Source organism: Rana temporaria, chromosome 1 (assembly GCF_905171775.1).
Source record: "Rana temporaria chromosome 1, aRanTem1.1, whole genome shotgun sequence".
NCBI classification, from domain to species: Eukaryota; Metazoa; Chordata; class Amphibia; order Anura; family Ranidae; genus Rana; species Rana temporaria.
The window spans coordinates 306387272-306413768 of record NC_053489.1 but is presented as its reverse complement, the minus strand read 5'-3'; the positions used below and the strand labels follow the sequence as shown (position 1 = coordinate 306413768).

The 26497-nt window shown below is 39.6% G+C and overlaps 1 protein-coding gene across 1 annotated transcript in view; it reads right to left on the bottom strand.

The window, feature by feature from the left end:
• LINGO2 (leucine rich repeat and Ig domain containing 2) overlaps positions 1 to 26497 on the bottom strand; it is a 2187995-nt gene that overhangs the window by 1983990 nt on the left and 177508 nt on the right. The window lies entirely within an intron of this gene.

Genomic DNA, 26497 nt, shown 5'->3' with positions numbered 1-26497 from the left:
CCCAGTATTTTACCACCACTCCAAAGGAGGACTCAATCATCTCGCTGCCACCTGTCCTTGTGACAGTCCATGCCGGCACCTTAGTTGCCCGTGGCCTGACCCCCTCAGCTTCCGGTACTGACACCCTCTTGCCGACCGTGTCTTACACCCTGATCTTTTCTACCATGCACCTCAAGCACTTTGGGCACGTAAGTTTAGGACTGACATACATGTCTTTCCTTTATGCTTAGTGACATCACAATTTTAAATATATCTCTTTAGATATGGGAGCATCCGCCCCTGATAAGTGTCGCACACGAAACACGTCGGGCAATACAGGATGCCAACACATTCCCATAACAGCTTATAGATCCACTTATTTGATTCACAGCAACTACGAGTTACCAACCCCCTACCTCATGTCCTCCATTGTATCATGCCCTTTAAGGATTCAATTGTGTGTATTTATGTCCTAATGGGAGCTGTTTATTTATTCTCATACTGTCATGCATTGTTGATTGTTAACACTATGTACCCTTGATGTCCATGTTTCACATGTAATGCCATGTGCCATGAGTTTCCAAGTCAATACTAAGATGTGCCTTCAATGTGTATTTTAGCTGTGTTTTATCATGTACAGCCCCATTTTATTAGACAATGTACCACACTGTGTTTCCAATAAACATGTTTCCTTTATATATACCCCCACGCTGTCTTGAAACTTTTTTAAAGTCCCATTTCCTCTCTATGCAAGTAGCCGAAAAAGGGTTAATACCACAGAGGCGCATTGCCGGCGGTATTACCTCAATTTCTCATTGCTTTCAATGGGAAGGAGCGGTGGAGGAGCGGTAAACACACCGCTCCTTCACCGCTCCAAAGATGCTGCTAGCAGGACTTTTGGAGCAGTCCTGCAAGTGCACCGCTCCAGTGTGAAAGCCCTCGGGCTTTCACACTGAGACTGCAGGGCAGGAGTTTCTCAGGCGGTATTTAGGCGATATTTTTAGTGCTAAAATGCCTGACAAACGCTTAAGACCCCTTTCACACTGGAAAAAGCCTCATCTGCAGTCCCAATGCAAAATCCTGAGTGCTTTCAGGGCCCTTTCACACTGCCAGGGCACCGAAAAACGCTGGTGAAGCTCTGCTAAGACCCCTTTCACACTGGGGCATTTTTCAGGCGCTTTGGCATTAAAAAATCTCCTCAATGGGAAGGGGGCTTTATTCAACGCTCCTAAAAAGCTGCAAAGAAGCTGCTTGCAAGATATTGTTTGACACCTTGCCAGCACAGCACCTCAGTTTAAAAGCACTCGGGTTTTCACATTGGAATTGGAGATGCGGTTTCTTTTAGGCGCTTTACAAGCGCTTTTTTTAATGCTAAAGTGCCTGAAAAACACCCCAGTGTGAAAGGGGTCTAAGGAGTTCCACATCGTGGCCTGTACTGTATTTTGTTCAGATGGCTGTCCCATAACCCCTCCCCCCATCTAGCACAATAATGGCTGGTCTTTACTTTCTGACTTGCATTGAATCTTAGTGAAATGCAATCTGTGTTTCCTGGCTCTGAGAATTACCTTCTCCCTGAGCCCATTGCAAAAAATTTCCACATGAGAAGACTCCACCATAGAAGGTTGAAACAATATCAAAACAGGACACAGATGAGGGGGGTTATACAACTAATTAAGATAATAGCAGTGGCTTCTCTTTGGCAGAATTTTTCGTTTTTAAAAGTAATGGTTAACTGGATCACTTTAAGCACATTTGTAATATTTACTGAATAAATAGCAGTTCACTCATTAAATTTACTTGTTAGAATTAATGACATGAAAAGCATATGTATGTAATTTTATTTTAAAACTACAAATAACATTTAGCTATAATACATAGGTACATTGTGTTTTTGTGAATAGTACATGATTTGCTTGTGCCCTCAGTATAGAACGTGTTACAGCTATTAAAAACATGTTGGAGGCTATAATAAAACTTACCACTGAATCCAAAGCTTTGCCAATAAGTGGTTCACCAATGTATCCTAAGCTCCGACCGTAACTGGAACAAATGCATTATAACTGGCTTCTTCTGTTCCATGAATGTTTGTAGACTTTCAAATGCTTTTAAAGATTTCATATATTAAAGGGCATACTTCACACGTCTACATTTTCTAACTCTGCAGTGTGTTGTAAACGTGAATTTAGTTTTCATCTGCCGATATATTCAGTTTTATGAAAACTATTTACAGAAGTTATGTAGACACTTTGAAGACATTTAAAAATGAAAACATCTTTCATGTACTTCAAAATCCCATTCCTGTGCTCTGAAAAATGTAAATGGTTAATTTACAGTGTTAAATTTGAAAATATTATTTTAGCTTACAAAAAATGTAGCAAAATAAAAGTGAAGTCACTATTGCTTGCTTTACATTAATAAAAAAAATAGTGACTAACTGACAACATAAATTCAATAAGTGGCATTGACATGTTTTGCGGCACATAGGACAGGTGGTCCTGTAAGTCCAAAATATCACTAGGAACACTTGTAATGTCCTGTGGTATGTATTAAGAACGGGTGTAAGGGATGAGCTGCATATGAAGATGTATTGTTGCCCGTATGTTGTCAAGTGCGCTCACATGTGATCTGTGTATTATTACACGTGCTCATTTGTTTCACGACTAACTTTTTGTCGCTGGTGTATTGTGCCAATTGCCCATATGTTGCTGACATGATGTACTGATTTGCCATGATTTCTGGTTTGTTTCCTGTGTATTTTAACAGCTGCCCATTAATTGCCAAAATATTTTAACCGTTTCCTGTTTGTTGCCTCTGTAGTGTCACGTTTGCTCATATTTGTTGTGTGTATTGTCATAGTTGCCTGTTTTTCACTGCTAATTTCTTACAATCTATTGTCAAGATTGTTGCCCACGTATTGCAACACTTGTTCATTTGTTTCCTACGTATTATAAGACATGCCCACGGACGTTTTAAAAAACGGTCTGTAAAGCTAGTACAGACACCAGGAAAAAAACAAAGTTTTTAACATGTTTTGCATTGAATTCAATGCACGTTTCGCCACACTAGCTTTCAGCCGTGTTTTTTCTTTCTCTATTAAAAATCAATGGTTTCCTATGGGAGCCCATTGATTTGAATAGAGGTCGCACCAGAAGTTGGATCAAGATATGCAGAGAATCTTAAAGGGGAACCCCGCGAAAATGTAAAAAATTATTTGCGTGAGGTTCCCCCAGGATGATACCAGACCCTTCGGTCTGGTATGGATCTTAACCCCCCTGACGGTAAACCCGAGCGTGACTCGGGGTTGGTTTTCAATGCTAAGATCGGTATCCCCGAGTCACGCTCGGGGTGGACGTTCAGCGGCGCGGCTTACCTTTCGCTGGATCCACAGGCAAGTTACTTACCTTGTCCCTGGATCCAGCGATGCCACCCCGCTGTGTGAGCGAGCGAGTCCTCCTCGCTCGATTCACAGTGTCCCCGTGTGCCGCCGATCTCCGTTCCCTGCAACGTTACGACGCACGGGGGCGGAGAACGGTACCAAATTCAAAAAAGTAAACAAACACTTTACATACAGTATACTGTAATCTTATAGATTACAGTACTGTATGTAAAAAATACACACCCCCCTTGTCCCTAGTGGTCTGCCCAGTGCCCTGCATGTACTTTTATATAATAAAAAATGTTCTTTCTGCCTAAAAACTGTAGATTGTCCAAAAGTGTCCCTTTATGTCAAAAATGGTTTTAGATCAGCTAGAAAACAGCGATAATAAATTATAATCACTTGCAGAAATGTGCGATAGCGATTTGCGGGGAAATTCGTCATAAAAAAAAAAAAAAATAATGACAGCGACAATTCTGCAAATGCAAATTTCAGTGATTTTGAGTTGATTACATTATTGAATAATTTTTATTATAATTATATTATTATTTGTTATAATTATTTATAATTATTTATTATATTATAATTTATAATTTTGTTTTAAAAAAAAAATCATACCCGGGATGCCTACAAGACTCTTGCTTGGTCAGATTTAAAGTGTAAGTAAACCCTCTCATCATTTTCAGCCAAGGAAGCTGCCATCTTTGCCTCTGTTTAATCTACAAATGCCATGCTGCTGCACATGTGATCAGTTATGACACCAGCCATTGGATAGTTTGACAGTTTGGTTGAGAGCATAACCAATGGGAGTGTTACATTTCCGGCACGTGCCGGAAATGTAACTGTTTTATGGATGGGTTTACTTCCACTTTAAGTGAGTTATTCCTAAAAATTACAGGCCTACAGTATAAAACGCCAAATTTCCTTGCAAAATAATTGTACCGCTTTTGGTACGTAATTCCAGACAGAATCATACCGCCAGGGAGGTTAAGGGAAATCCCCCACACCAAAAAATAAAACGTTGTGGGGGTTCCCCCAGGATCTGCGAGCGGGGAGCTTATCGGAATCTGTGAGCCCCCTTTAACCTCCCTGGCGGTATGATTCTTTCAGAAAAAAGGTGCTGAAAGCGGTACCATTATTTGCAAGGAAATTTGGCGTTTTATACTGTAGGCCTGTAATTTTTTAGAAATAACTCACTTAAATCTGACCAAACAAGATTCTAATAGGCATCCTGGGTATGACATTTTTTTAAAAACAAAATTATAAATTATAATATAATAATATATAAATATATATATATATATATATATATATATATATATATATATATATATATATATATATATATATATATATATATATATATATATATATATATATAATATAATAAATAATTATAAATAATTATAATAATATAATTATAATAAAAATGATTCAATAATGTAATAAAATCAAAATCACTGAAATTTGCTCAGTTGCAGAATTGTCGCTGTCATTATTTTTTTTTTTTATGACGAATTTCCCCACAAATCGCTATCGCACAATTCTGCAAGTGATTATAATTTATTATCGCTGTTTTTTAGCTGCTCTAAAACTATTTTTTACATAAAGGGACACTTTTGGTTGCTATGGACAATCTGCAGTTTACAGGCAGAAAAAAAAAGTTTTTATTATATAAAAGTACATGTAGGGCACTGGGCAGACCACTAGGGACAAGGGGGGTGTGTATTTTTTACATACAGTACTGTAATCTATAAGATTACAGTATACTGTATGTAATGTGTTTGTTTACATTTTTGAATTTGGCGCCGTTCTCCGCTCCCGTGCGTCGTAACGTCACAGGGAACGGAGATCGGCGTCACACAGAGCCACTGTGTGAATCGAGCGAGGTCCCGCTCTTCCCTCTTCCCTCTAGAAAAAAGTAAAAAATATTGCATTTTTTTCAAAACTGTCGCTCTATTTTTGTTTATAGCGCAAAAAATAAAAACCGAAGAGGTGATCAAATACCACAAAAAGAAAGCTCTATTTGTGGGGGAAAAATAACGTCAATTATGTTTGGGAGCCACGTCGCACGACTGCGCAATTGTCTGTTAAAGCGATGCAGTGCCGAATCGCAAAACCTGGCCTGGTCTTTTAGCTGCATTTTGATCCAGGGCTTAAGTGGTTAAGCTGCAAAAAACGCTCATAAAAGTGGCTGTAAAGACATGCGTGGGCATGAGGCCTAATGATTACCTGTTTGTTGAACATGTGAAAACTGTCCATTTGATGCCTAGATAATGTTACGAGTTCCCAATTTTAGCCTGCTATAATGTCAGGATTGACATTTTTGGCTATTTTTTGGTATTTGTTTTTTGATCTTGTTAGAGGATCATATTATCATAATTTAATATTTTGGCCATCTCTATCAAACCACACTATTATTATACCCATGTTTCACTGCAGTACACTATGCACACCACTATAAAATGTTTTTATTTGTTGCCAAAAGTTATTTATGGATTGGTTGTTAGGGGTGATTTGTTACGTGTAACCAAGCTTACAAGCAACAAGAAAAGGGTTTATTAAAGATAGATCAATTTATACAGGGAATCTTAGCCTAAGCAGTGCTGTCTGGAAAATTAGGAGAGCTTTTCAAATACATTTCACTAATAGGAGAAAATGAGAACATTATTTTTCCGATAGGTCAACAGAAGGCAGCTTGAGTCCGCAAATAAATAAAGAGCTCTAACAACCTGGAAGCTGAAAAAAAAATGCTATCTACAATTAAACATGCTTATGTTAGTACAGCAAGTGCTTGTAATAATCTGAATTGGAGTCTATTAAAACTAATTTACCTCTTAGTGAATTGGTCCTAAAACTCTCTGCATCCCTTTCCAGGTCACTAACGCAGACGTTAATTATTTGAAAAATCTGTGAGAAAAGATGGTGCAGCAGGTAGGGATGGTCCTGATGTTTGAATCAAAGTAAGTTCGACTTGAAAATCAGGTGTTCGTTTGTCCGCAGACAAACTGATCATATGGGGCATTTTTGGAGCGCTGTGCATTGACAGCTGCTGATTGGCCAAAGCATGCACCTGCCCTGGAAAATCCCTTTACAGAGTACAACTTTACTTGCAAAGTGAACAGCTTTTTTGCCTTAAGTAAATCAACCCCATTGACTTTTTAAAATCAATTTCCAAAAATGACAATGCTGGCGTTCCAATGCAATGGAAAACTAAAAACACAGTAGGCAGAGGTGAAGTCCCTCTTATAGGTTAATTTCAACTATCCAAACGTTGTATTCACTTTGCAATGTCTTTAACAAACAGAAATTGAGCCAACTAAAGGGGCTAAAAGTGAAATCGAAGATCTAAAAAACATTTTGTATTGCCAGTAGACAGCATACCATATCAAATCTGAAGGGCAGCAGTTACCACGATATGTTGTGAGTGGATCTAGTATTTCGTTTTCGACAGAAACTTTTACAAAAAGCAAAGTTTAAATTAGTCATAGGAGCACTTAGGCTTGTAGACTAGAAAGATGTTACAGACACTGAAAACAAATGTTTGAATTTATTTTAAGTAATCAACATAGGCCCCTGAAGACGTAAACCAACGAAACGTATGTCGGCGGCGGTACCTGGTCACGTGTTTGCCTGACGCCATCTATGGTGCTGTTGGGTGCTATTGAAGTCCGGTCGAATGCACGCCGCCATGGAGGTGGGAGTGGAGCGAAAATCCAGCGGTACGCCGAGAAGTCTGCAGCCCCAATGCCGGATAGGCACATTTTAATGTAAGAGGCCATTTGGCATTTTCTTTTTTAAACATTCCAAGTTTATTAGTGTTCCAAAAAAGAACAGAGTAGCAAATGCAGCCAACATAACAGTATAGAATGATAATGACAGTTACACACAAAATTTTTATACATCCACAGTTGACAATCAGGACTGTTTCGGTGAACTATAGGGATCATGTTCCTTGATGTGATATGCATTAAAGCTAAACTCAACCAACATTGAAAGTGAATTCGGTCTTCAAATGTTCGAGTACATAACAGTATTTGTAAACTATAGGTTAAGTTTCGACGATACAAAATTAAACAATGTTGTAATGTGAAAGAGACATCCATAGCTTTTGGTGTGTATTCCTCACTACCATACCCTGAGGTTGGGCTTAACCATCCTGCTGGGCCTGATAGATAGGGCCGTAGCAGATAGAGGGGGAAAGAGGTAGGGGAGGGGGTCAGTGGTGAAAGAGAGAGAGTGGGGTGGGGAAGGGGGGGGAGCAGTGAGGTGAGGAGCATTCACTATCTATATCAGTCAATCTACCACACCAGCACCTAGTCGTGCGACTAGAGGACAACTCTCAGGTGCTCAGCAGTCACCCAAAAGTGTCTCATACGTCTCAGAGAAGCGGAACTCAAACCAGGGGGACCAAGTCTTGTGGAATCTCTCTACACTATCCGAGGCTTGCGCAAGTGTGTTTTCCATTTCATAGACCTCCGATATCTTTCCTAGCCACTGCTTAACCGTGGGCGCCTTCGGGGTCTTCCAAAGAATCGGTATCAGGGCTTTGGCGGCGTTCAGCAAATGTTTCGTCAGCGAATTCTTATACCGCTTCAATGAAAAGGTAGAGATGTGGAGTAGGCAGCACGCAGCGTCCAGTTCCAGACTGGTCTCTGTGATTTGTTTGATTAAATCTTTGACCTGTTGCCAAAATTTAGCTAAGCAAGGGCAGGACCACCAGATGTGTATCAGCGTGCCCACTCCCTCTCCACATCTCCAGCAGGCGCTAGGTGTCTGAGCATACCAGGAATTCAGCTTAGCTGGTGTAACGTACCAGTCCGTGAGTAGCTTGTAGGACGTTTCCTGCATTTTCGTGCTGATAGAACATTTGTGTGCAAGGATACAAGCATTTCGCCACTGTCTTTCTGAAATGGTCCTCTCTAATGCTTTGGACCATCCCTTTTGAAATCTATCCTCCGTTGTAGTAGAGGATGTTTGCAACCACTTATATATGACTGACGTCGTTTTTTGCAGGAGATCACCTTTGAGACAGACCTCGTCTAGCTCAGTCATCTGTCTGGTGAAGTGCGGTTTGTTCATCTTGTCACAAGTATAGCTACGTATTTGTAGGTACGTCCAGAACGGTAGGGCAGGCAGGTCGGTGGTTTGTTTAAGTGTCTGGTATTCCAGAAATGTCCCTTCTTTAAAACAGTCTCCAGCCTTGAGTTGTGTTCTAGGAGTTGGACGGCTAAGCGTCCGCGCACCCATTCCTGGCTGGAAGTCTGGGTTGTCTGAGAGTGGTGTGAGCGGGCCCTTTGTTGATGAAATGGGGGAACATTTAGTCCCCATGTCAAACACCTTCAGGGTGTTAGCTATAAGGGGTTGGTGGAGCAGCAAGCGCGATTTTCTTACTCCAGGGTTCCAGGGGGAAAAAAGGAGAGGGCAAGGACTAAGATCCTCTTCCAGAGTCACCCAGTCCTTAGCCCTTTTGTGGCAGTGCCAGTCCACCACTCTAGTAACATGTGCCGCTATGTAGTATTTCCTGAAGTCCGGCAATCCCATACCCCCCCCCCTCCTTTGGCCTGGTCAAGAGAGCGAATTTGATCCTTGCCCTTTTATGTGACCATAGAAAGGTCAGAAGAGCGGTCTGGAGTTTTTTAAAGAATCTAGTGGGTAGAATTATGGGCAGTGCCCTCAGAAGGTACAGGAGCCTGGGCAACATCACCATCTTGATGATGGCTGCCCTCCCAAACCACGAAAAGTATCCTGTATTCCACAGCTTGAGGTTTGCCTCTATTCTGTGTAGTAATGGTGTGAAATTGGCGTCGTATAGTGATGCTAGGGACGGAGTCAGCCATATTCCCAGATATTTTAGGGCTTTGCTTTCCCATCTGAAAGGACAGTTGGTCTGTGTTTTGGAGAGAGTCAGGTCAGGCAACGTAAGATTCATCGCTTCCGATTTCGTCAAGTTTATTTTGAGGTTGGTGAGATACCCATAGTGGCCAAATGCTTTCAGAAGGTTTGGGATGGAGATATGTGGACCCGTTACAAAGAAAAGAAGATCGTCTGCATACGCCGCCGTTTTGTACACCCTACCTCGCACCGAGATCCCTTGTATTGCGTTGTCCTTATTCACCGTACGGATGAATGGCTCTAGGGCGAGGATAAACAGTAAAGGGGACAGCGGGCACCCCTGACGTGTCCCGTTTCGAATCTCTATTACGTCTGATAATGTCCCATTAATTTTGACCCTGGCAGAGGGGTGGTGGTATAGGGATGTAATCCATGCCATCATGCGTGAACTGAGGCCTATGTGGGCGCACGTCGCAAACATAAAGTCCCATGACACTCTGTCAAAAGCCTTCTCCGCGTCGGTGGACAGGAGAAGGCTTTCGACATGCTGTGTATGGGAGGCCTGCATCAGTAGGAGGGCTTTAATGATGTTATCCTTCGCCTCCCTTCCCGGCATGAAGCCCACTTGTTCCGGGCCTATTACATTGGGTAGGAGTGGCCTCAACCTGTTTGCCAAGATTTTCGCCAGCAATTTCAGGTCGATGTTTAGGAGGGAGATGGGTCTGTAGCTAGCGCATGCCTCAGGGTCTTTATCTGCTTTCGGGATGACCGTGATGTGTGCAGCATGAAAATCTTGTGGGAGGGGTCTGGGGTTGGTTAGGGAGTTGAAAGCCTTCTGCATAGGGCCCACCAGGATATTGCTAAAGGTCTTATAGTAAATCGAGGTGAAGCCATCGGGACCCGGGCTTTTCCCTGATTTCAAGGCTTTAATGGCCGCGTGAATTTCTGTTTGGGAGATCTGTTCTTCTAGGGCGGAAGTAGCATCTGTTGATAATCTGGGTAGGCCACTTTGTTCTAAGTAGTCTAATATGGCTTGACTCCTATCTCCCCCCCCCCCCCGTCGGTCTGTGTTGTAGTGGCAGGTTGTATAATTTTGTGTAGTATTCGTGAAAGTGTCTCGCAATATCCTCCGTCCTAACGTCCAGAGCCCCGGATTCATTCCTGATCCCAGCAATATGAGCGGAGGAGTGAGGATCTCGTAGGGCCCTCGCCAGCAATTTACCTGACTTGTCTCCTGCATTTGGCATTTTCTATACATCATTTTAACTTTAATAAAACAGTATTATGTGATGGGCTTTTCCTATTCCTTTTTACATATCTAACCTGTAACTCCGAGGGAGAGGCAATCGATCAAATTTCCTGTCATAGCGGCATGTGTGCAGGCACAACCCTGCAAAAGCTTTATCTGACTCTCTTTCCCACTAAAGAGGTCAGGTAGTTCTGGTAAGCGCATTCATTATCTGTGCACTTTGGGTGATGGCAGCTATCAATGTTTGGTAAAGGATCTTTATCACCTTAAGCAATATTTATTTCACAGTTGTCAAGAGAACCTGTTGTTGGATCCATTACAACTATCCAAACAAACAAACTATCCAAACAATATATTGGGACTATATAGTTTTGTGCATATTTTATTTTTATTACAACTCAATGACTGGTGATTCACACACTTCAATGTATATTTAATACAATTTACACTTGGTAATTTGGTATTTTCAACAATTGCAGATTATTATCCACTAGGTATTGCACTGTAGTTGAGTGCCCTCTATATTTATATCTTCACAATAACAAATACATTCCTCATTGCCCAGTATCATTCAACTCACCTACTGTGCTCCACCCCCCTCCCTATACTCACATGAGAATTCTGCAGTATTTAGGAAGAATAGGATGGAAAAATAAACTTGAAATCATTGAACCAGACTGAAGATAAGAAGCTTAGTGCAAAGATTTTTTTTTTTTAAGTGTTCAGGGTACTCCAATAAGAGAGAGGGGCAAACAGGGGATAATGGACTTCAAATATATCCAAGATCAGTATAAATATTTTGAAAGATTTGAAAAATGTGATGTTTATCTTAAGATCTGTAAGTAAACATTAGTCAAAAGGTTTCAATAATGAAATGTGTAAATGGACTAGATTATTTTCTTATAGGATAACATCTAAATATTTGAATTTCATGTCATTATTTGGCCTTTATCCAAATCTAAACTATATTTTCTAAGCAATGCTGAAATGTATGCATGTTTTGAATTGGTTAGCCAGAAATGTTTTTTTTTTGTGCACTCATCTGAACCTGGTGTTCCATTGTTGCTAAACTTTCAGTACTAAGCCTTACCACTTGATTGTGCCACAGCAATATTTTTTCATTTACCTTGTGCCAATAGTGAGAACCACTATTTACCTTGTAGTGGCAGCTGTTGGGAACTCAGCTCCTATTGGCACAGACACACCTCCAGAACTACATCTTCCGAGAGCCCAAATAAGGCTGGTTTCCTAAAGGACTTAAGAATGTTCATACAATAAATAGTGTATATATTTACTTCAATTATCCAATCATGTGCAGATGAAATAAATATTCTGGGATTTGCTTTTTACAGGATTGCATTGCTGAAGTGAATCTTCACGTAATTTATTGTGTAAACATTCTCAAGCTCTTGAGAGTCAAGGCAGCAACTTTGTTTTACTGGGAAATAATTAAAGGGTTTATAAAGGTTTGTTTTTTTTATTTTCTAAATAGGTTCCTTTAAGCTAGTGCATTGTTGGTTCACTTACCTTTTCCTTCGATTTCCCTTTGAAAATTTTTTTTCTTTGTTTTCTTTATCTGAATTTCTCACTTTCTGTTCCTCCTCAGTAAGCTGTTCAGTAAGCTGGCTGACTAACTCGGATGATGGGGGCAAGTTTACTGAGGAGAAACTGGAAGTGAGAAATTCAGACAAATACAAAAAAACATTTAGAAGGGAAATTGAAGGAAAGGGTAAGTGAACCAGCAATGCACTAGCTTAAAGGAACCTATTTAGAAAATAAAAAATGAACCTTTACAACCCCTTTAAATATATGTTTGTGGAGAGGGACAGAGAAGAACAGGATACTCAAAATTCTGTAGTCTAACACACAAGGATTGATAAGAGGGGATTTTAGAGCAGCAAAGACAATGAGGTTGATTTACTAAAGGCAAATATACTGTGTACTGCAAGAGCACTTGCTCCCGAGCTTAGTAAATAAAGTAAAAACTTCACTTTGCAAAGAATACCCAATCACACGCAAGGAAAATAAAAAAGCAGCATTTTTGTTTGTACTTGACAGGATGATAGAAACCAGAAGAGCTTCCCTTCATTTCAGAGCTCCCCCTTAGATCTAGAGCAAATGCACTTAAAGTGCACTTGCAGTTCACAGTATATTTGCCTTTAGTAAATCAACCTCTCTGTTTTATTTATTCAAACAGGAAGTTATGAGCTCACTGGATTCTGGCATATAAGCAGGTATTTTTTTTTTATTTGTCTTTAGGGCTAAAACATGGGCAAATGGGAATGCATTGTAGAAATGTACCACATGTGTTTGTTTTGCCCCTGCTTACACCTTATATTTAGAGAAGACTGTATAGTTCAGAGTATGGGTAAGTTGATGCCTTTCTTACTAGAAAAGGCAAAATGAAATTAGAGAGGCACACAAATTAGGCTTTTCTAGCTGAAACGGGTAATACAAATTTATTTTGCGGTGCCTATATTTTGGCAGAATATTTTATTCTGGCTGACAGGTTTGCTTTAACATGCTAAATATTTCAAGGAGTTGCTCTGATGAAGGAGTCAGTTTTAATATAACATCCAGGGTCCTAAAAAAATGTATTCCAGGGCAAGGTAGAAGATTAGCATGTTGACACAAAAATCAGGAAAGTAACCATTAATAAATGTCAGACATCATGTAACCAGGGTTGAAACGCCACTATATTCACACATTGCTTGCAGAACTACTTCTGTACCTGAACTGTTTATATAAGGGAGAATTCAATTTAAGTTAATTTTTATATGACGTAAGATTATATTTGTAGACATTGAATATATTACCCATAAGAGCCTTTCTTCTCTTTTAACATTGAACATGCTCAATTTTACTAAAGACCCTCAGGTTATATTGTATTGTGGATTATTTACTGTCATACCACAAGTCTAATTTTGCAGTCTTTTATTTCTAAAATAAATATTTGTAAACATTTGCATTTTTCTAGAATCATCCATTTTCATAAATTTCATTTTATTGTATCTGCTTCTGAGCAGTGTTCTATTGTAATGCCATGATTACTGTGCAAAGTGAACTAAGGCAAAACAGTGTGTGATCAATAACCAGCAGCACAGTCCTTGAATCCTCTACATGTATTAAATTATAAAGAAAAATTACACTCCATACAATGCACTGCACGTTATCTGTTGTTTTGCAAGTCAAGGAAAAGGAAGGTTACAGCACTTTATAATACAATGCCCAGCTGCTCATTGGCAGCTGGGCTATTCTTACCTTTGTTTTCAGCACAAGCACTATTGGTATCCGAGCAATTTTTTTTCTTATAGCGGAGAACACATGTAATTGTAATAAGCAAATCTTTTTTTGAAAGGTTAAAAACTGAGCTGACTAAATTAAACCAAACTGAAAGGAACCACCAAAGATTTTAGAAGCTTTTGCAATGAGGTTATATCCCATTTGTTATACATTTTTTCATTGGTATGATGCTTATTTAGTGTTTACTAGCGATTGGTTTTGACCTGTCCATCGGTTAAATTTTAAAGCAAGTTCTCATTTTTTTATCCTAAGGTTAACTAACCTATGGGGCCTACACACGATCGGTTTGGACTGATGAAAACGGTCCTTCAGACCGTTCTCCTCTGGGTATCCTATCGTGTGTACAAGGCCATAGACTTCACCCCCCCCATAGAGAACCCTGGACAAGCCCCCCCCCCCCCACCTATCCAGGATACAGCCCTACTGTTAAGCTCACGCTCTCTCTGTAACCAAAACTAGTGTTCATATACAAATCCATGATCAAGAATAACCCACCCTCCAATATCTATAGGGACATTTGTTGCTTCTGTGGCACAGACCTGTATAACATGTCAAACAGCTAAACTCTAATAGAGAGTCCCATGCCCACACATTTGCAAAGTTGTCCTGACCTATACTATTTTCCACTAAGGATATACATTATAGATCAGATTTCCCCTTCCTTTCTCCATAGAAGTGTTCTAAACTCTCCCATAAAATGGAAGCATGCACCAGCACTATAAGTACTCACATGGCATCCTTTGGTAAGGCATTTTAAATAAAAAGGATTTCTTTTGACTTGGAACCACCCAGCATTAACTTCACACACCGTTGCTGTTCTATGTTTTTGGCATGCCACCCTCCTCCACAAACATCATATGGCTTTAGCCACCTGTGCTTCAAGTGGCACTTGTTGCTAATCTTATTCTCCAAGATACTGAACCTCTCTTTTCCCTCTTCACTTCTGTTTGTTTAGAATGAACAGTACAGGCTAGTTGTGGTCCATGGAGTACAAACATAGCCACCCTCTATCAGGAAGATGGATCACAGCAGCAAAAAAGGAATTATGAGATTTAGAAGAAGTTGAAACCAATAGCAGATAACTTCAAGTTAAGAATACATGCTTGAATAGATTTTTGTTTACTTAAACCAAAGTTTAGTGTCACTTTGAATATTCCTTAGTTAACTGGTAAGGAGTGCAGCCCAGCAACCATATGGGGGGGGGGGGGCTATCCTTAAAATGCACATCTATCCCACTACACCTAATTAAATGGAAGTGTAGGGACATTTAGTGGTGCCTAAAAGAATGACAAGTATTTCTGTAAATGAATAACAATAGATTTCTACCTGTTTAAACTCTGCTACGCCATAATTTAAGAATTTTTCAGTTAACATTGGGCTAGGCACATCAGTACCTGCCCACAAAGATTGTTACAAGCTAATATATGAGTGTTTCTTCTTTCCCCCTACTTTTCATGAATACGCTCTATTCAAATTGTGATATCAAAGTGAAATCACCATGCTAGGAAAGCAGGTTGACACCTACTGTACTTGCATGTTACAAAGCTAAAACTGAATGATAGACATTTAATCTACGATAGTTGTGATAACACGGTTGATTTACTAAAGGAGTAGATGTGTTCATACAGATAGAGTAAAACGATGTTGCTACTGATTTTGTATGCCCCACGATAGTTAATAAAATGTTTATCAAAACAATATTTTTAATAAAAAATGCACTAAGGTCATTATTAGCACATACAAACACAACTTACAAATGTCCTACCAAATCTAAAGCACAACACTTTATTTAATAAATAAATACTAGTTATATGTAAACTATGCCTTTTTATAAAGTGTCAAAAAAAAAACATGCAAATAAGTACCTTGCAATAAAAACCTGGAGACTGCCTTCACACTCGTGGTACCCCCAATGCACCTTACCAGTGCACATAAATGCATATGTGTTTCAGTGTGCCATTATGCACAGATCGAAACACCTATGCATTTGGCTGTGCTGCATAAAAAAAAAATCATATCTGTTTTTTGTGAGTTGTGAGCTGGCACCCAATTCAAAATACAGTACATGTTTATGCACAAAATAATGTATGTTAACAGGACATTGTCACTGTGTCCATTTAGGGAGTCAGCATGAAAAATCCCCACAACCTAATAATAATCACTTCTCCAGTGATCCCCTGATGCTTCTTTCTCTGTTGCAGCCACCATCAAAATACCCAGTGTCAGCCGGTGTCGGTACTCAGTGTGTCGACTAAGCTAGAGAAATAAGCAGTGGGAAGTGCGAAAAAAGAAAGATATCAGTGGGTTTTTGGAGACTCTTCACGGACTCCGTGGGGTTAATTTGCTAAAAGCAAATACTGTAGGCTGTTCATTTTGCATGGGAACGTTCACCAGGGCTTATTGATTGAGGTGAATCTCTGCTGACCTTCATCATCCCATCACGTAAGAAGCAAAAATACTTTTTGTTATTATTTTTATTTTCCTTGCACACAATTGGGTATTTTTGCATGATGACATTTTACCACTTTCGTTAAGCATCTGATGAAAATTCCCTTGCAGAATGCAACTTTCCTCCTTTCAATTTTTGTTGCCTTTATTAAATTAGCCCGTCAGTTTATTTTTAATGGGAAGTGATTGCATCTCTTTAACACACATATATAAATGTATTTTAAAACACTGCACATATATGAAAGATTCCTCTATTCACCATTTCACTAACATGAAGCCCTTTCCCACTAATATGTCTGTGGTTAAAATGCACATTTAAAATGGTGATTTTTGTGTCCGATTTTTACAATTTGACCTACTTTTAAATATGTTCCTTTAGGCTGGGTTCACACTAGTGTGAATTGGATGCAGATTTCCCCACATCCAATTTGCAATAGCAGGAGATTGTGACCAGCTCTCTATGGAGCCGTCTCACATATTTCCGGTGCAGCTCTGATGTGAATTTGCTCCGGGTCATGTGCGTCTTCTGGTCCATTTCAGGTCCAAATTCAGCCCAAAATTTGGGCTGAAATCAGACCTGAAACGGTGAACAGTATGCCCCAGACCCTGCTGTGAGCGACATGCGACTTAGATGTGAACCCAGCCAAAATAAAATAAAAACTTGGTGTCTAATCTCTTTAAATGGAATTGGGTTACCTTCTGTTAAATGCTCATAAAAGACTACACATGTTTAGATTAAGGAAAACAGCTAATAGTGGATCTTTTGTCTAGGTGCAGCACTTTAATGTCTAACAGAACAATAGATTAGTGAGTTGATGAAAACATTTAAAGTAACGGCACCATATAACCTACTTTTCACCTTTGCAGGTACTATGCTAAATGCCCCAAATCATTCTCATTTTTCATTAGTGTATAAAAAAAATACAGCCAGCAATTTTAGGTCAAGGTTGTATGCTGAGGCCATATAAGGTTACAATACGTGAAAGCGATAAGTGATAACAGCAGCACAGTCTTAAACATAAGGGTCGGTACACATAAATCACAAAGTGTAAAAATACAGTATATATATATATATATATATATATATATATATATATATATATATATATATATATATATATATATATATATATATATATATATATATAGTGTGTGTGTGTGTTCCACATATTAAAACCCTTAAAGATTGTACTTGGTTATTTTTAATAGCATACTACATTCTGTTGTATGATATATTGCAAAAAATAAAGAAATACAGATGAACCCTGGGCACTGTAGAAACTCCAAGAAGAATCAGATCACCACATAATTCAAGATGTGACCATGTTACACCTTAAATATGGGTGTGACATTAAACATGGTCAGAAAGGTGAAGTAAGCTTTTAGGTCTGAGGGGGCATATGGCACTTTAACCCTGCAAGCTCAAATAAGGGTCTGGTATGGACTTTGAGAGTAACCACATGCCATTTTTTTTCATTTTGTCGTTGGGTTCCCCTTAAAATCCATACCAGACCCAAAGGGCCTGGTATGGATTGGGGGGACCCCCATGCTGTTTTATTTATTTTTTATTTTTTGTATTGCCGGCAATGGTATTGTATTACCAGCAATTTAAATGTAATTTTTTTCTTTATATATGTCACTTTTGCTGCAGCAGGTTCTATACATTGTACAGATGTGCCATTTTACAGGCAGACTAAGGGGATCCCAGGCACTATATTTAAAGGGATTTTTAATTTCTATTGTTTCACTTTAAGCATCATTAAAAGTGTTGCTCCTTTAAAAACTATGGGGTAAGGGGGCCGAGGAGTACCCGGGCACCCATACCCTTTTTGTGGCCAATAACTTGCATATAAGCCTTCAAAATAGGGACTTTTGATTTTTTTAAGTGTGTGTCCTTTAATAGGGTTCGTGGCTCAGGTCTTAACTTTTTCAATGTTCGGACTGAACCAAGGTTTTTTTTTGGGCCATCACTAATGACATAGAGGTCACCAGAGCCCAAAAAAATCTAGCAGTGGATAAATGGAGAACTAAGAAAAAAATATGAAGGAACCCTTATGCCTTTGTAAATCTGAAATATTTAATTCTGTGGATAAACAACAAAATGTATTGACATGAATGGAAAGAGAAAATATAAGAAAACAGACTATTTTCCCTGTGCTGGCACTCATGGACGCGATCGCGTGTGGTCAGCGGTGATCGTGCCCACTGGCCGCATGCATTGGGTTCCCAATCAGAGAAAGCCCAATCAGAGTGCGATATGCATGTAGAGGGGAGGAGCCGAGTCTGTGAGGTCACGCAGTCACAGTGGTGAGCAGAACTATACAGAGCTGGTTTTAACTGAATATCTTGTAAGTGTTTTTTTAATTGGGGCATTTTAATAAATGTTGCAAATGGAGAGCAGTATGTATCCTCTATTTATTGTTGCATGAATGTGGAGCCATAACCTATCAGCAATACTGAGTAATAACACTTGTGTGGAGGAAGGAGAAAAGAAGTGGGGCAGTATATATGAGAGATCTTTCATGCGATCCCCCTGGGAGGCTACTGATTGAAAAGTGGACACAGAGTAGCTGGTCGGATGTGGACGAGATGATACCATAGCTGAATTGTTTTAAATCTTTCTGACTAATGTATGAGGTGAGCAAGTATAACGGCTGGTGAAGGTGTGCACATAATCTGCTGGAGACATGATTTGCACAGTGGTGTTAGCAAGGTATCAGTGGGGTGCCAGGTGTGATGAGGATGACAGGGGTGTGGTGTTGGCAAGGTATCAGTGGGGTGCCAGGTGTGATGAGGATGACAGGGGTGTGGTGTTAGCAAGGTATCAGTGGGGTGTCAGGTGTGATGAGGATGAGGATGATAGTGGCTGGGGTGTTAGCAAGGTTGCAGTGGGTTGCCAGGTATGATGAATAGGGATGAGCTTCGAGTTCGAGTCGAACTCATGTTCGATTCGAACATTGCCTGTTCGGCGAACAACGAACAACTTGGGGTGTTCGCGGCAAATTCGAAAAGCCACAGAACACCCTGTTAAAGTCTATGGGAGAAATCTAAAGTGCTAATTTTAAAGGCTAATATGCAAGTTATTGTCCTAAAAAGTGTTTGGGGACCTGGGTCCTGTCCCAGGGGACATGTATCCATGCAAAAAAAGTTTTAAAAACGTATGTTTTTTCGGGAGCAGTGATTTTAATAATGCTAAAAGTGAAACAATAAAAGTGAAATATTACTTTAAATTTCGTACCTAGGGGGGGTGTAAAGTTAGCATATGAAATAGTGCATGTTTCCCGTACTTAGAACTGTCTCTGCACAAAGTGTCATTTCTGAAAGAAAAAAAGACATTTAAAACTGACTTGCGGCTATAATGAATTGTCAGCTCTGGCAATTCAGAGCGAATTCATTCATAAAAAAAAAAAAAAATAGCGTGGGGGTCCCCCCAAATTCAATTACCAGGCCCTTCAGGTCTGGAATGGATATTAAGGGGAACCCCGACGTAAATTTAAAATAAAAATGACGTGGGGTTCCCCCCAAATATCCATTCCAGACCCTTCAGGTCTGGTGTGGATTTTAAGAGGAACTCCACCCCAAATAAAAAAAAAAATGGCATGGAGTTCCCCCAAAAATCCACACCAGACCCCTTATCCAAGCATGTTAACCTGGCCGGCCGCAGAAAAGAGGGGGGACAGAGTGCCCCCCTCTCCTGAACCATACCAGGCCACATGCCCTCAACATTGGGAGGATGTCCCCATGTTGATGGGGACAAGGGCCTCATCCCCACAACCCTTGCCCGGTGGTTGTGGGGGTCTGCGGGCAGGGGGCTTATCAGAATCTGGAACACACACCATAGAAAAAAGTCCTTAATAAAAAAAAGAAAAAAAAATCCAGCGGTGGTAATCCACTCTCAGTCCGGCTTCCTGCTCCAACGTTGTCTGTATCCAGCGACAAGTGATCTCCTCTCCCATCCAGCGATGAGAAGATATTCCAGGATCCACAGCTCCAGAGCACAGCATCGGAGGCTGCCTCTCTCCGTGGGACACAGCTGGAGCTTTGACATTTCTTATACAGGGGAGGTGGGGCCACCCATCATGTGACCCCGCCCCCTCTGACGCAAGGGTGAAGACTTGGCTTCCCAAGTGACGTAGCAGAGGGTGCGTCATAGGGTGCGGGGTCACGTGACAGGTTGCCCCGCCTCCCCTATATAAGAAATGTTAAAGCTTCAGCTGCGTCATTCCGCTGGGCTGTGTCCGGCGGAGAGAGGAGGCTGGCGATGCTGCACTGTGGATCTCGGAATATCTTCTCATCGCTGGACCAGAGAGGAGATCACCCTTCACTGGATACAGACAACGTTGGAGCAGGAAGCCGGGACCGAGTGGATTACCACCGCTTGATTTTTTTTATTTTTTTTATTAATAAAGGACTTTTTTCTATGGTGTGTGTGTGTTTTTTTCCAACTATTTACACTTCCTTCGTGAAATGGTAGGGGTACAATGTACCCCATCACCAATTCACATAGGGGGGACCAGGATCTGGGTGTCCCCTTTGTTAAAGGGGTCTTCCAGATTATGATAAGCCCCCCACCCGCAGACCCCCACAACCACCAGGCAAGGGTTGTGGGGATGAGGCCTTTGTCCCCCTCCCCATGTTGAGGGCATGTGGCCTGGTACGGTTCAGGAGAGGGGGGGCGCACTCTGTCCCCCCTCTTTTCTGTGGCCGGCCAGGTTAATGTACTCGGATAAGGGGTCTGGTGTAGATTTTTGGGGGAACTCCACGCCATTTTTTTTTTATTTGGGGTGGAGTTCTCCTTAAAATCCACACCAGACCTGAAGGGTCTGGAATGGATATTTGGGGGGAACCCCACATCATTTTTGTTTTTAAATTGACGGCGGGGTTCCCCTTAATATCCATTCCAGATCTGAAGGGCCTGGTAATTGAATTTGGGGGGACCCCACGCTATTTTTTTTTTTTTTTATGAATGGATTTGCTCTGAATTGCCAGAGCCGACAATTCATTATAGCCACAAGTCAGTTTTAAATGTCTTTTTTTCTTTCAGAAATTACACTTTGTGCAGAGACAGTTCTAAGTACGGGAAACATGCGCTATTTCACATGCTAACTTTACACCCCCCCCTGGGTATGAAATTTAAAGGAATATTTCCCTTTTATTGTTTCACTTTTAGCATTATTAAATTCACTGCTCCCAAAAAAACAGCCGTTTTTAAAACTTTCTTTTGCATTGATACATGTCCCCTGGAACAGGACCCAGGTCCCCAAACACTTTTTAGGACAATAACTTGCATATTAGCCTTTAAAATTAGCACTTTAGATTTCAAACGTTCGAGTCCCATAGACTTTAATAGGGTTCTAAAGTTCACACAAACATTTGGTGTGTTCGCAAGTTCTGGTGAAAACCGAACAGGGGAGTGAGGTGTTAGGAAGGTTGCACTGGGATGCCAGGTGGAAGGAGAATTAGAAAGAAAGAAGGATCACAAATATGAAGAAAAAAAAACATAACACATTTTTGGCATGGTCTGTATTATTTATGAATTTAGAAATTGGTAAATAAATGTATTTGTAAAAGTTTAGAAATATCGATTACCTCAATATGCATGTCTGCAGGCTGCAACTGATGCTGTTGAGAGGTTAAAAAAAAAATCAGCAAAAACACACACAGGGGTGTTATCTCATTTATTCCTCTTGAAATCCACTACATCCTGTGTCCTCATGCTTTTATGGGAGGCAGATCATCCATCAATCAAGATGTGACATCCCACCCACTGTGTTCTTTTTTAGTTACTGGGCATGGAGGAGAAGGGAGGGACTGGGCTTTCATTTAGGACCTGTATACACTGATAGATGGCACTGATAGGCATCACAGATGGGGAGGCACTGGCAGGGATTACTGATGGGCACTAATTGGCATTACTGATGTGCACTTATTTCCACTATAGTCAGGTCAGTAAATGTGTTTTTCCTTTCCTCCTCTCAGTATAATGGTGAGACCAACACCTAAAGTTTGGAAACATTTCCACAGTGCAATTTCTACTCAGAGCACAGCTGCAATTTGCAAATTTTGTGAGAAGAATATTATTTTACAAATGCTACAAGGATGACAAAACACATCCCTGCATGCCAGAGGAGCCCTAAAGACATTAAAAAATACTTTATGTAATTAAATGATGAGGACCATAAGAAAGGTGCAAGTAGGTTTTACCTCCAGAGTTCTCATTCCAGAAACATGCTTTCTGCTGCTTCTGGATCATCACAGGGTTTCTTCACCAGCAGCATTGTGAAGCAAACCATTGCTTCACACAAACACATCATACCGTAATTTATAGCTAAAAAGACACCTGGAACTTAGGAGAAAATTGATCAAGCTCTTATAAGAGCAATATATACTTTTGGATAATCATTGTCAATAACTGAACATGATTTTCAATTTTCCAAAATGTAAAATTTTTCATGGCTTCACATTTTCTGGAAATTAACATCTCTATTTCTATATATGTGCTTGTAAGTATCATGTTCCCTTTGTATTGGTTCCTATGTGTAAACTACCTTGATATATATATATATATATATATATATATATATATATATATATATATATATATATATATATATATATATATATATATATATATATATATATATATATACTGTATATATATATATATATACATATATATATATATATATATATATATATATATATATATATATATATATATATATATATATATATATATATATATATATATATACAGGGAGTGCAGAATTATTAGGCAAGTTGTATTTTTGAGGATTAATTTTATTATTGAACAACAACCATGTTCTCAATGAACCCAAAAAACTCATTAATATCAAAGCTGAATATTTTTGGAAGTAGTTTTTAGTTTGTTTTTAGTTTTAGCTATTTTAGGGGGATATCTGTGTGTGCAGGTGACTATTACTGTGCATAATTATTAGGCAACTTAACAAAAAAAAAAATATACCCATTTCAATTATTTATTTTTACCAGTGAAACCAATATAACATCTCAACATTCACAAATATACATTTCTGACATTCAAAAACAAAACAAAAACAAATCAGTGACCAATATAGCCACCTTTCTTTGCAAGGACACTCAAAGCCTGCCATCCATGGATTCTGTCAGTGTTTTGATCTGTTCACCATCAACATTTCGTGCAGCAGCAACCGCAGCCTCCCAGACACTGTTCAGAGAGGTGTACTGTTTTCCCTCCTTGTAAATCTCACATTTGATGATGGACCAAAGGTTCTCAATGGGGTTCAGATCAGGTGAACAAGGAGGCCATGTCATTAGTTTTTCTTCTTGTATACCCTTTCTTGCCAGCCACGCTGTGGAGCATTGTCCTGCATGAAAATCATGTTTTTCTTGAAGGATGCAGACTTCTTCCTGTACCACTGCTTGAAGAAGGTGTCTTCCAGAAACTGGCAGTAGGACTGGGAGTTGAGCTTGACTCCATCCTCAACCCGAAAAGGCCCCACAAGCTCATCTTTGATGATACCAGCCCAAACCAGTACTCCACCTCCACCTTGCTGGCGTCTGAGTCGGACTGGAGCTCTCTGCCCTTTACCAATCCAGCCACGGGCCCATCCAACTGGCCCATCAAGACTCACTCTCATTTCATCAGTCCATAAAACCTTAGAAAAATCAGTCTTGAGATATTTCTTGGCCCAGTCTTGACATTTCAGCTTGTGTGTCTTGTTCAGTGGTGGTCGTCTTTCAGCCTTTCTTACCTTGGCCATGTCTCTGAGTATTGCACACCTTGTGCTTTTGGGCACTCCAGTGATGTTGCAGCTCTGAAATATGGCCAAACTGGTGACAAGTGGCATCTTGGCAGCTGCACGCTTGACTTTTCTCAGTTCATGGGCAGTTATTTTGCGCCTTGGTTTTTCTACACGCTTCTTGCGACCCTGTTGACTATTTTGAATGAACCGCTTGATTGTTCGATGATCACGCTTCAGAAGCTTTGCAATTTTAAGAGTGCTGCATCCCTCTGCAAGATATCTCACTATTTTTGACTTTTCTGAGCCTGTCAAGTCCTTCTTTTGACCCATTTTGCCAAAGGAAAGAAAGTTGACTAATAATTATGCACACCTGATATAGGGTGTTTATGTCATTAGACCACACACCTTCTCATTACAGAGATGCACATCACCTAATATGCTTAATTGGTAGTAGGCTTTCGAGCCTATACAGCTTGGAGTAAGACAACATGCATAAAGAGGATGATGTGGTCAAAATACTCATTTGCCTAATAATTCTGCACTCCCTATATATATATATATATATATATATATATATATATATATATACATATATATATCAGTGTGTGTATGTTTGAAGAATCAGCATCATTGTATACAGTAGTTGGGATGCATAATGGCTAACAACATAATTGCATCTGTACGGCAATCAGCACTCATTTAGGAAAGACTGATACAAGCATAGGGATTGGGACAGTGGGACGGAGAGTTTACTACTACAAAACAAAGGTTATCTGACATAATGATCTTTAAACACTTCAGTTAGGTCTCTCAAATGTCAGCAATGCAATCCTCAGTGGCAGCCTAGACTTATCATAGACTGCTCCATAGCAATCATCATACATTTGCATTAATTGGTGATTTCCCGCGGAGCTTTACCACCTTACCTCCAGAGACTTTATTTAATGGGCTTTGCTACAATGACTGCATTCATAAACAAACTCCAGCATACAAGAGATTCCCTCACAGACCAAATGTATTGCACCTACAAAAGCTTAAGTGGTACTCTAAACTATAATCCCTGTGCATAAATGTACTTGATCTTTTTATTATAGAACATCACATTGGACACGGTTAGTTTTTGTGTGGGCATACTTCATAGTGTTTCTACCATACTGTTATCCATTCTAATATCAATGTGAGCTTTGCAAAGCCAATGATGTGAAGATCGTGACCTCTATTTAATAGAAATGTTTTTCGCCCCCCTGCTCTGAAAAACACACACAGCCCAATAGGAAATGACCTGCATCAAGTTCCTCTGCATCTCCACAGCTTTAATACGTGCAATGATATAGATCCCAAAGAATCACTCACAGCTTCTACTCTACATAATTTCTGTATCACAGGGAGATGCACTGTGTCAGAGTTCGTTCTAAGCTGGTCCTTGATTTTTATTTTATTTTATGATAACGGAAATTATCTGTGCTCTAGTTGCTGTAAAGCCTTTTACATAACAGACTTAAAAAATGTTGTTTCTATACAGTATCATAGGTTGTTCAGTGAATAATATACTGTATACAAAACTCTTTTCTTGCTTTGCATATTTTTCATGCTTCAAATTTGGTTCTTTTCATAGATCACCTATTTTTGCCACCTACAAATAAGCGTTCATTTATACTTTTAGTTTCACATCACTGCTTAATAAAAATAAAATACCTAAAGTGAATACATTACGTTGTGTAACTTATAAAAGAAAATAGGTACAATGCATGAGGTATGGTTTCCTTTTCTGTTCTTCCAGTGTTAGATCATGATAAAACACTTGTCTCTTTTTATATCAAACTTTTATATATATAAGACAGAGGAAGTGGCTTTTTTAGTTTTCTTTTTATTAATGTATAAAAAGAAGAAATGTCTAAAGTAGTCAGGGTTGTTGGGTTTTGACATACTGTTTCTCCTCCGGGGACTGCAATTCACTATCAACTGTGGGATTGTGAAGATGTAATGTGGAGCTCTACTGAAAGGTGTGACATTTCACACTTCACACCACATCATACTGTTTCAGTATTAATAGGTATTTCTGTGCTATGCTAGTAATGTTATATTTTCTTTTCATAATGTTTAATGCTCACTGATAACAGTGATGTTTAGTCTCCCAAGTGGGAAAGTTTTCTGTGTGCAAACTATGTTGTGAGTCATTTTTGGATATCAGGTGTTTAGACATTGCCAAGGATGAAAAGAACAAAAAGTTGAAGATACCAAAAACTCTCTCTCCGGGAGAGTTGGATGTAAATTGAGTGTGTACACGCAATACAGAGCTAGTGAAAATATTGGAAATTCTGCATTTACTATCTGAGCAAAGTATATTCTACCCTTGGTACTTAGCAGTGTTAAGGCAGTAAAGTGCTGCACATTTACACTGTGAGTGTAGTACACATACTGTATAATACATAGTAGTGTGTAAATGTCTGGACATGTAGCATGTGGCAATATGAGTTATGGTATACTCATACAGTCAGGTGCCTTGTGTATTTTTCTTATCTCACCCTTGGTCTCCCTTTGCTCTTTTTCTTCTTTCCAGAG